The sequence below is a fragment of the Ambystoma mexicanum genome, chromosome 2q (assembly GCF_040938575.1).
Source record: "Ambystoma mexicanum isolate Mex_15411 chromosome 2q, UKY_AmexF1_1, whole genome shotgun sequence".
Classification (NCBI taxonomy): Eukaryota; Metazoa; Chordata; class Amphibia; order Caudata; family Ambystomatidae; genus Ambystoma; species Ambystoma mexicanum.
In genome coordinates, this window is record NC_090924.1 from 684,079,092 (window position 1) to 684,091,696 (window position 12,605).

Sequence of the window (12,605 nt, forward strand, 5' to 3'; positions counted from 1 at the left end):
TCCATGCACTGGCAGGCATGCCCAATGTAATTGGTGCCCTCGACTGCACCCATGTAGAGTTGGTAGTCCCACATGCCGTGGAGGCGGTGTACCGCAATCGGAAGCTATACCACTCCATCAATGTGCAGATGGTGTGTGATGCCAGCCAGATAATAACACATTGCTGTGCCAGATACCCAGGATCCACGCATGATGCCATGGTGCTGCGGAACTCCTCACTACCCCGCTACATGGAAGGAGACGTCGTACGAAGTGGCTGGCTGTTGGGTGAGTCTGCCCCTTGGGCCATGGGAGTAGAGGGATGGGGGGGCTACATGCATATGCAAGGAGAATGCCCCCTGGGCCATGGGAGGAGAGGGATGGGAGTAGAGGGATGGGGGGGCTACATGCATATGCAAGGAGAATGCCCCCTGGGCCATGGGAGGAGAGGGATGGGGGGGCTACATGCATATGCAAGGGGAATGCCCCCTGGGCCATGGGAGGAGAGGGATGGGGCGGCTACATGTATATGCAAGGGGAATGCCCCCTGGGCCATGGGAGGAGAGGGGTGGGGGGCTACATGCATATGCAAGGGGAATGCTCCCTAGGCCATGGGAGGAGAGGGATGGGGGGCTACATGCATATGCAATGGGAATGCCCCCTGGGCCATGGGAGGAGAGGGATGGGGGGGCTACATGCATATGCAAGGGGAATGCCCCCTGGGCCATGGGAGGAGAGGGATGGGGGGGCTACATGCATATGCAAGGGGAATGCCCCCTGGGCCATGGGAGGAGAGGGATGGGGGGCTACATGCATATGCAAGGGGAATGTCCCCTGGGCCATGGGAGCAGAGGGATGGAAGTATCTTGAGTCACCCGCCGACACACAGCCCTCACATGTGCATACAAAATGCCCCTAGCCAAGATGCATCGGGGGGCCTGGTGGTTTAAATGCCTAGGACCCTGGGTCTTGTATGTCACCCAAGGCTCCCTCCATGGATTGGCATGCACTTTACAGGGCTGACAGTCATGTGGATGTGGCTGCCATTGACGAGATTCTGCATATGAACTTGAATAATGTACAGGCTGAACACACAATGCGAAAAACAGTAGAGAGATCCCAAATGTCCACTTGACTATTAGAAGCGGATTCCTACCTTGATCTGGGAAGCAAGGGATTTTTAATACATAGAAAGGTAGGAAACAGGTTAATTGTCAGGTTTGGTTTTTGTGGTGGGTGAGTCTACCCCCAGCACGTGCTTGACCCCGAACGGTCCATGGCTGTTTCCCCGAGTGAGGTGTTCGGTCGGCGGCGGATGATGAGGAAAATTCAAAAGTTTTACGAGTTAAAGTAATCGCAGCAAATGGTCTTGCGAAGAAGGACCTCTTGGGAGCTAGTGATCCATATGTGAAACTCACAGTATATGATCCAGGGAATGGCATCCTGACAAGTGCTCAGACAAAAACAATTAGAAAGAGTTTAAGCCCAAAGTGGAACTAAGAGCTACTGTTTAGATCTGCTCTCGACATTGCCGCAAGCAGCGCATTGATGCCGTTCAGCATGAAGCCATAAACTTATGCAAGCCGCCACATTAATTGACCCGCTGCTCCATAGAGATAATATTTCCGACTCTATAGAAGAGGGATGGGGGGGCTACATGCATATGCAAGGAGAATGCCCCCTGGGCCATGGGAGGAGAGGGATGGAGGGGCTACATGCATATGCAAGGGGAATGTCCCCTGGGCCATGGGAGCAGAGGGATGGAAGTATCTTGAGTCATCCCCCGACACACAGCCCTCACATGTGCATACAAAATGCCCCTAGCCAAGATGCATCGGGGGGCCTGGTGGTTTAAATGCCTAGGACCCTGGGTCTTGTATGTCACCCAAGGCTCGCTCCATGGATTGGCATGCACTTTACAGGGCTGACAGTCATGTGGATGTGGCTGCCATTGACGAGATTCTGCATATGAACTTGAATGATGTACAGGCTGAACACACAATGCGAAAAACAGTAGAGAGATCCCAAATGTCCACTTGACTATTAGAAGCGGATTCCTACCTTGATCTGGGAAGCAAGGGATTTTTAATACATAGAAAGGTAGGAAACAGGTTAATTGTCAAGTTTGGTTTTTGTGGTGGGTGAGTCTACCCCCAGCACGTGCTTGACCCCGAACGGTCCATGGCTGTTTCCCCGAGTGAGGTGTTCGGTCGGCGGCGGATGATGAGGAAAATTCGAAAGTTTTACGAGTTAAAGTAATTGCAGCAAATGGTCTTGCGAAGAAGGACCTCTTGGGAGCTAGTGATCCATATGTGAAACTCACAGTATATGATCCAGGGAATGGCATCCTGACAAGTGCTCAGACAAAAACAATTAGAAAGAGTTTAAGCCCAAAGTGGAACTAAGAGCTACTGTTTAGATCTGCTCTCGACATTGCCGCAAGCAGCGCATTGATGCCGTTCAGCATGAAGCCATAAACTTATGCAAGCCGCCACATTAATTGACCCGCTGCTCCATAGAGATACTATTTCCGACTCTATAGAAGAGGAATGGGGGGCTACATGCATATGCAAGGGGAATGCCCCCTGGGCCATTGGAGGAGAGGGATGGGGGGGCTACATGCATATGCAAGGGAATGTCCCCTGGGCCATGGGAGCAGAGGGATGGAAGTATCTTGAGTCATCCCCCGACACACAGCCCTCACATGTGCATACAAAATGCCCCTAGCCAAGATGCATTGGGGGGCCTGGTGGTTTAAATGCCCAGGACCCTGGGTCTTGTATGTCACCCAAGGCTCGCTCCATGGATTGGCATGCACTTTACAGGGCTGACAGTCATGTGGATGTGGCTGCCATTGACGAGATTCTGCATATGAACTTGAATGATGTACAGGCTGAACACACAATGCGAAAAACAGTAGAGAGATCCCAAATGTCCACTTGACTATTAGAAGCGGATTCCTACCTTGATCTGGGAAGCAAGGGATTTTTAATACATAGAAAGGTAGGAAACAGGTTAATTGTCAAGTTTGGTTTTTGTGGTGGGTGAGTCTACCCACAGCACGTGCTTGACCCCGAACGGTCCATGGCTGTTTCCCCGAGTGAGGTGTTCGGTCAGCGGCGGATGATGAGGAAAATTCGAAAGTTTTACGAGTTAAAGTAATCGCAGCAAATGGTCTTGCGAAGAAGGACCTCTTAGGAGCTAGTGATCCATATGTGAAACTCACAGTATATGATCCAGGGAATGGCACCCTGACAAGTGCTCAGACAAAAACAATTAGAAAGAGTTTAAGCCCAAAGTGGAACTAAGAGCTACTGTTTAGATCTGCTCTCGACATTGCCGCAAGCAGCGCATTGATGCCGTTCAGCATGAAGCCATAAACTTATGCAAGCCGCCACATTAATTGACCCGCTGCTCCATAGAGATACTATTTCCGACTCTATAGAAGGATAAAGAGGAAGAATATTTCTTCCACAAGAAATACGTCCAACACTCATGGATTTTTCTCCTGACTGCCAAGAGAGCGCCTACACATAGAAGTCCAGCTACTGCACTTCTAATGAACATATCTTCATTATAAGAAGATCACAGACCAACTGCTTATCAACTCTAAATACTATTTTTTGATTACTCATGAAGAAAGTCCCTACAATTACAAGGAGGACTGAAACATGTCGAGTTCCCAATTTAGAAATATTACTAAATTGAATGATAGTATTTAATATCCCACTAAGGGGACGTTCCAAACTTTTGTAAAAATAACATAAGCTTGGTAAAAACATTGAGCGATCCACAAGGATCGAAACCCTGATTCTAAAAGGATTTATAGCATAGGTTCGAATATAGATCAATATAATATATATCTCTATCTTTTCGAAATGTTTGTATGTTTTTTGTCTTTGCTACATATGTGTACTTTTTTAGAGTGTCTGATAATGTATTTTATATGTATAGTGGGTCTCGAACTTTACGAGACTGTTTGAATATTAAAATTTATATTTTTTTCTAAACTGATGTAGTTATTGATGAGCAAATAGCTGCTGACAATTAACCTCTTTCCTAACTTTCTAAGTATTAAAAATGAGCACACATGGCAACTGAGCTTTATCCTTACATATACCTCCTTCTGCTCCCATGTAGGTGATGCTGGATATCCTCTGAAGGCGTGGCTGCTCACCCTGTCAGGAATCCGCAGAACAGGCACGAAGAGGACTTCAATCATGCACATACACGTACGCATGTGGTCATTGAGCAGACGTTTGGCCTTTTGAAGGCACGGTTTCGCTGCATCAGCAGGTCGGGAGGGGCACTCATATACGGGCCTGACAAGGTGGGCAAGATCATCACAGTATGTGCAATGCTGCATAACATGTGCATCCGGCGGATTGTACCCCTGCCACCTGACGTGGAGCTGCCACCACCTGGTGAAGTAGAAGGAGAGGAAGGAGTAGATGTAGGACATAGGCCAGGACGAGATACACGTGAGGGTCGCGCAGTGCGGCAATTGGTCATAGACCAATCATTTTTAAGTACTTGGATGCAGAGGGTGCCATGTATTGGGAACTGCGGGCACTGGGTGTGTGGGTATATGGGCACAGTTCACTATGAAGAAATAAATTGACAAACAACAAATCGGCAATGTCCACTCATGTGATGTTTGCTACACAACAGGTGTATTAGTGAGAATTATTGTACAACATAATTCAACAATCCATGCCCCCAACACCCCTCCACCTCCACCCCACACTACTCCTACACCCCCCAACACCTCTCCACCTCCCCCCCACACTACTCCCACGCCCCCCAACACCCCTCCACCCCCCCACACTACTCCCACGCCCCCCAACACCCCCAGTACTACACACTACACCCACCACCACCCTCCACCCTTCCCCTAACACCCAAAGTCAACAATGGCGCAACATGTGTCTGGATGTATTCCTAAAGAGATTCTGCAGGGTGGCCCTGCTACTGTGGAGCCCCCTTTGGAGGTGGGGGTTGGATTTCTGAGTGCTGTGCAGTTCGCAAGGACCTGCGCATGGGGCTTGTCTGCCTTGAACTCGCTGGAGTGGTCGATGCGGATGAGCCAGATGGTTGTGAGCCCAAAATCGGGGTTTGCCGCTGCTCCATGCTGTCAGCAATCCTGGTGAGGATCTCACCCAAGGCATTGAAGCCATCGTGCACTTTCTGTGCACTGATGGCCTGGATTACGGCCGCAGTGCTGTCCTGGATGATACGGTGTGTTGTATCCCCTTCAGCAAGGTACTGCTGGACATAGCCTTGCATCGCCTCCTGCCGGGCCTCCATCCTGGACAGACGTCCCTCAAGGTCCCGTATGGCGGTGTGGGTCATAGTTGGTGGGTGATGTGGCGGCACTGCATGCATTATGGGGCTGTGCATTGCCGGAGACCACTCACCATGGCTGCCCTTGTCGGATGAGTCCCGCAGAAGTGTGTCCCGTGGGGTGACCTGCGGGCTTGATGTGTGAACTACAGGCTCTGAGTGGACAAGTCCTGCATTGCCCTCATCGTCAGGGTCAGCTTCCTCGTCAACACTGTGCTGTGCTGATGCAGCCATCTCCCCAATTGTTCTGGCAGCAGCAGACTGTGTGCCATTGTCCTTGCCAGTTGTGTCCTCAACCTGTGTGGATAGTGTGTCCAGGGGTGCAGGGGCAGGTGTCTGCTCGTCCTGTGTGGGTGTCTGTGTGGCTGGTATGGCACTGGTTGTTGTCCCGCGTGCTGCTCGGCCCATCCTTTGTCCATTTGATGAAGATGGTCCTGTGCCATCACCTTGCCTCCTTGCCCTTTTGGCTACTGTTGTGCATCACTGTCTGCATCCGTACCTGTGGGGGACAGAGAGTGGCAGGGCATCAGTGATGGTGGTGCTTGCATCATGCATGCATTAGTCTTTGAGCAGGTGGCGCCATGTGATCAGTTGCATGCCTGGCCTTGTAGCAGACTGTGTACATGTAAGGTTGGAGGGTGCATTTTGGAATCGTACAGGTGGTCATATGTACACCATGGTGGCTGCTGTTGGGCCTTGATGTGTGCTGGGAGTGTCGTCCTGTGTGACACGTGCAGGTCATCTGTGTGTCGGGTGTGTATTCGTGTATGGGCGCAGCATGTAGCATGCATTGGGATGGGATGGTGGTGGGCCCAGCATGTGTATATGGATATGTGTAGGTGTGCATGATAGGCCATTTATTGGCTGGCATTGCTGTCACATTTGGAGGACAATGAAGTTGATTAGATGTCGTGTGTTTGTAGGAACACTCACCTTCATGTGCCGATGTTGGCACGCCAAAGTCAGCTCCACCGACTCCTTCTATTGACTCCACATCTATGACTGAGCTGCAGGTCTCCTCCCATCTGGCCAATTTCACTGGTGAGTGTGGTCCTCTTCCTGTTGCCAGCCCCTGGCTCCGATTGGCCGACAAGATGTTCCGGACTCTCAGCCCGAGGCCATCCCACCGTTTTTTACAATCGCGCACTGTGCGTGCGGTGGTGCTGACTGCACTTACTTTCCAGGCTACTTCTTTCCAGATGGCCTTCTTCTTCAACTGGGCTAGACGCCTGAGGTCGCTGCAGAACACCACATCAGCATTTGCCACTAGGGTGTCAGCTAACATGTTCAGCTCCTCGTCCGTGAACCGTGGTTTGCGCAGGCGGGCAGTGCCTTTCTGGTTGGCCTTCGACATTTTGTCTGTGGTGGGCTAGGAGTTCTGGTGGTGAAGGTCCAGTATGTAGAGGATGGCAATGGATTGTGTTTTTGAAGATGGCCGCCAAGGCATTTCCCGTTCTGGCGCAATGACGTTACTTCCGGGTCCGGTGATAACGGGCCCGTTCTTAGCACTATGTTAATACCTGTACCACTATTTAGGGGTTGCCGAGGTCGGATGCGTTATGTGCGTATTCATCGATGCCGCTATCTGGGAGTTTGAGGGTTGTTACCGGCATGCCCGTACGGCCGTTACCGGCATGCAGGGGTGCGCGTGCACTCTTAATCACCCGCTGTTTGCGGGTTGGAGCCAAGACGGACATGTTATTAACGGCATGCCGTTAAGGGCTGACACTGACCGGTAAATTTGCCTCACTCCCAAGGACAAAACAGCCATGAACAGGGTTGTATGCGTCACTACCTGCAGTCCTCTAAGTGATCTCACCAAGAATACCATCAATAAACACTGGCACCTAATCAAAAACAAAGGCACCCTGGAAAGAAAACCCATTTTTGCCTTCAAGAAGAACAAGAATCTTAGAGATACTTTAGTCCACACATATGCAGAACCAACCGAAAAACACCACACAGTATGGAATCTACCGTGCATAGTTGGACACTACAGATGTGGCAATTGTGTGGCATGCCGCTTCACCATTCCCTCAAAAACCTTCGACCACAACGACTACCACCGGACACTCCAGAGTCACACCAACTGCAGCAGGAAGTTTGTAATTTTTGGCATAAAATGCCCTTGTAATATGCTATATATAGGCAAGACCATCAGAACAATTAAACAGCAGATTTCCGAACACAGGTCATGTATCAAAAGAAAAACACCTGACAAACCTATGGTGGAACACTACAGCCGTCTGGGGCATTCCAACGAAGACATGACCTGGACAGTCATAAAACAACTGACTCCACAAAAAAGAGGTGGAGACATTGATAAGGCACTTACAAGGCTAGAACAACATTTGGTCCATAAACTTGACACCGTTAGAAACGCCCTTAACATCACTGTGGAATGGAAACACTTCTTGCACTAGACATTGCAGATGACCACAGTCACATCACTCCATGCGGATATGCCCATGTGTACATTTGGGGGATTTTTTTCCTGTGCATGATGCACTATAATCACCAAGGTGCCTCTGTGAACCAACATTAATTTCAATTCACACACTATGTGCATGTTCGTCATTTGGCCAATGGCCACACTTGCTTTTCTAGTCCTGTAATCTATGATGCCTTCTATAGACTATTGCACAAGTTTGTTTATGACACGTTACAGACCGCAATGGTGGGAGTCCGTACCAAGCAAATACCTACAGCCCATATCCTAAGGCTAGTCATCAAACTTTGTGGCTCTACAATCATTGCACCCATTTTGAGATTATTACCAATTTCTTCTGGATGAATCATACGCTTTGTCTGTTTTTTTCACACTCATGGCACTCATCAGCTGTAAAACTTGTTACAATAATGTCTCATTAACTATGCTAATGGATTTGTCACAACCTACCAGTACACCTAAAAGACAATGGGCCTCATTACGAGTATGGCGGTAGGGGGTTAACGGCACCGGTAAGGATGCCGGTGCCGTTAACCCCCTACCACCGCATTCCGAGATCCCTTAGCGGGTCCCACTAAGGCCGGCTGGTTTTACCAGCCGCCCTTAGCGGGAGCCGCTAAGGGACCAGGGAGCTAATAATGGGCCCGCTATTTGCGGGCCTGTTATTAGTTCCTTCCCCATTTCCATTGAGCCCTATGGGGCTCGAATGGGAATGGGGAATGGTTTTCAGAATGGGGACTTACCGGATCCTCCAAGGTTGGAATGACCCGGTAAATCCCTATTCAGACTACCTGGACCCGGACACGGGTTTGGAGGCAGCCATGGCGCTAATAGCACCATGGCTGCCTCCAAATCTCGTAATTAGGCCCAATGTATTCTGTGATACAACCATTACATAGAATCATGTGGCATTCATCAGCAGTATAACTTGAAACGATGATGTACCGTCAGTTATGTAAATGTATGTGTAATAACAAACCAGCACACCTACAATTGGGCGCACTGTTCATGACTCCATCACAAAAAAATAATACTCAAAACAGATGTCATGGCAGAATCGGGGCGGGTTTTTGTGTGTTTTTTTTTACAAATTCCACCCGAGATAGTCCAAATATTCCAGACGCCTCATTAGGCGGCTCCCTTATGTGTATAACTACATCCACTCCACGGGTGAGTGACCACGCACTTTACATTTTTTGCTTATGAGCTGAACCGAGCACACGCCCCCCACAAAGACATGGCAGGGAACCGTTGGTTCGCGGGACGATGACGCGCTCCTGTGGGTGTGCCGTGACCGAGCCAGTCAGGCCTGCGCGCTGCTTTTTACACAGCAGCTCCCATGACAACGGCTTCTACACGGCATTCAGTGCGGACCCGTCGAACAGCAGCACTCGTGCTTCGCTCCAAGTAAGCGTGTTTTCTTCTTAGATAGACTTTAGACACGTTGATGCACTTTGCCTATGTCACGTCATTATGTTAGAAGTTCACTTTTGCAGATTTTCAACCGCACCACAGATGTCTAATGGGGTTTTTCCTGTAGGCACCACCTTGAGTGCCACCCCAGCTCCCTTGTTGGGGGGTTGCCAGCACTAGTCTTTGAACCAGTCGTCTAGACATGGTTTGTAACCCATTTTTACCACACTGCCCCCTGCACAGGTTTTGAAAGTCAGCGGCTCACACTAGGAACATTTTCGCCTTTTCGGGGATGAGAGACCCACCAAAGACTCATGAATCCTAATGCCAACTTGAGGTAAGATTCTACCCACTTTTCTCATTAGTCACCCTCACCATCTAGACCAGGTTTTTTCAAAAAACCTTTTATGTTTTTGTGTCATTCTAGGCAGTTATTCCCCTTGAATGGCCATTTCGCATTTTGCCGACTCACACGCCTGTTTTGATCCACAAAATAGGCAGATCCTCAGACTTACCATAGTACTGGACAGTCTACGGTAAGATACACACCACGCTAATCTAGCATACCGTCCCTTTCTTTATAATTTAAAGCATCTTTTTGAGCTTTCTGAATTGTGTACTAAGTATTCCCGAGGTCACACCACTTATGTTCAACACATCTCACATTAATTACAACTTATAGATAGAGAACCTGGGACTTTGATTTACCATCTACCACCTGTCCTGATGGAGGCCTGCACACACAAGCTTCACTCAACAGCTTGCTCCGGGCCGAAACACCATAGTGTCGACAATTCCATCATTTTTTCAGTGTTGATCCCACACAATGTTATACGTTTTTTGTTGTTCATTGAAATTGGTTTCTATGTTCCTACTGTATTTGCAAAACACAATATGTCATTGAATGAAAGCAGAACATGTTGTTTACCTATCTAAATCCAGTCCACCTGAGTGGATTTTACCTATTTGTATTTTTCCGTTGTATTCCATTTTTGAATGTTCCTGGATACTCTTTCCCCATACTTGTTTTGAACATCTGAATTAAACACACAAGGTCAAAACACTTGCTGTGATTGACTTTCTTATATAATACCAATGCCACTGTGCCATAAAACAATATGAAATTAACTTGTGGCCTTATTTTTTTTGATTATCTAATTACGCCCACCTGGGTTTTTCAGGGCATAGCCAGGTATATTTAGGTACACTATGCATCAATTTGAACTAAAATCCGACTTACCCCCACTGAATAGGAGTTCCCTTGAAAACTGAGCCAAACAGCCCGCAAAATTACTAAATGGTTATTTTACATGCGCGGTTGACTGGATGAGGTAGAAATGAGTATAACAGTATCAGAGATGTAGGAACACTAGCAAACTAAAAAGCAATGTCCTAACAACAGGCATACAGTTCAGAAAATCGACTTGGGAAGGAAAAACACAGTGCCGCCAAATCACGTGAAGAATTTGCATTTACTTATTTTCACAGATTTAAATGTCAAAACAGCTTGATAAACGGTTCAACAGACAAAATAGGAATGCGGTTTTTATGCTAAGGGACAGATACACATCATAGGAATAATAAGATAGTGAAAGGGGAACTCTAAATGAATGACAGTATGAGATTCTCAATGGGAAAGGAAATTCGGTTTTTGAAAGTGAAAGCAATTGACAGGGAAAATCGGTTTTGGAAAGGAAATGACAAGTGTTATTACAACTATATTTTGCAACTAAATTATCAAGAGGAGAAACACTGCCCGTGGGAAAGGTCAAATTGCAGTCTTGACACCCCTCACGCTGCACATCTCCTTATGGGGGAATTAATTAGTTTATTCCAAATATTACAAAGGATTTATTCAATGGACTATCAGGATGTTGAAAAATTACGTTAACACTTGGAAATCAAGGAACAGGAAACACAGAGGGTTCTGATAATTTTAAACGGTTACTAACTAATGTACTTTCAGGATTAAACAAAGGGCAAGGTTTCAGAATGGGATATCCTACGTTTTGCTATGGGATGGGGTGATACTTACAATAAGCACTTGAATATGGAAGTCTGGACCGCCAACTGGGTATCTAAACAGCGGGACAAGGGTCTGGGCAAGGCACAACATTCGAACTGTTAAAATTTGCATTACTGTGTTTTCCAGTTGCAGAAATAAAAGTCTTAAAGTTTATTAAATAAGAAAAGTCTTTTGCCCCAGATGGGCTGGCTTTGTCTTCCAAATAAGGGCATTCTTTCCAACCCATAGCCAAATGTCAGGCTCTAGTCATCCTTAGTCCAGTGTTGCCATGGATTTGCCCTTGAAGTTCTTCAGTTTGATTTGAGGGGCGGTGCCACCACAAAGTCGCACCAACGTGTCCTGGAAGTCCCAGGCTGGAGCACTTGCACTTTGTCTGACGAGGGTGCAAGATCCTCCATCCTTGCCTATTCATTTGCCCCGGTGGCTGGCCCACTTGGGGGAGGTAGATCCTGTTCCCAGGAAGCAAGGTCCTTTGAAGCGAAGGCCTGCAAAAAAACCTGTTCAGCTGGCCTCACACCAAATGTATTGATTTATTTATTTTTCTTTGCTGAACCAGAAAGCAAGTCTGTTGGAATTACATATACTATATATGTTTTAAATCAAACCCCCATCAAATTTCTATGCAAGGACAGGGCCTTAATTCAACATTTCACTTTTAAACCGACATTGAGGGTCATTCCGAGTATGGCGGTAGGGGGTCAACGGCACCGGGAAGGATGCCGGTGCCGTTAACCTCCTACCGCCGCATTCCGAGGTCCCTTAGCTGGTCCCACTAGGGCCAGCTAGTTTTACCAGCTGCCCTTAGCGGGACCCGTTAAGGGACCATGGAGCTAATAACGGGCCCGTTATTAGCTCCTTCCCCATTCCCATTGAGCCCTATGGGGGCTGAAATGGGAATGGTGAATGGTTTTCGAAATGGGGACTTACCGGGTCTGCATAGGTCAGAATGTCCCGGTAAGGCCCCATTCCGACTACCCAGACCCGTGTTTGGAGGCAGCCATGGTGCTATTAGAACCATGGCTGCCTCCAAACTCTGAATGACCCCCATTGTCTTGTTTGTAAAAAGCACCATTTTACATGTGAGTTAATGTTCCTGGGCTATCACTTTACAATGCAGCCTTCCTCGCATTCATTTTCTAAACCTTTCCAAAGCCCTAGTCATGTTTCTAATGCACGGGCATCTGTTCAAATAAGAAGTCCTTTGAAACTGACATGAGCTAGGATAGAGAGAGGGCTTTTTGGAAGAGTATGCCTGTGATATTTTGTTGCTAAATAGTAAAATAGTAAAATAGTGCTCACTGCACGGCTTGCAGTGCAGTTTTTTTGTTATTTCACAGATCTTGCCTGAAACAGCCTGTCATTCAATGAGGAATGCCCCCATTTGCTGGATCACAA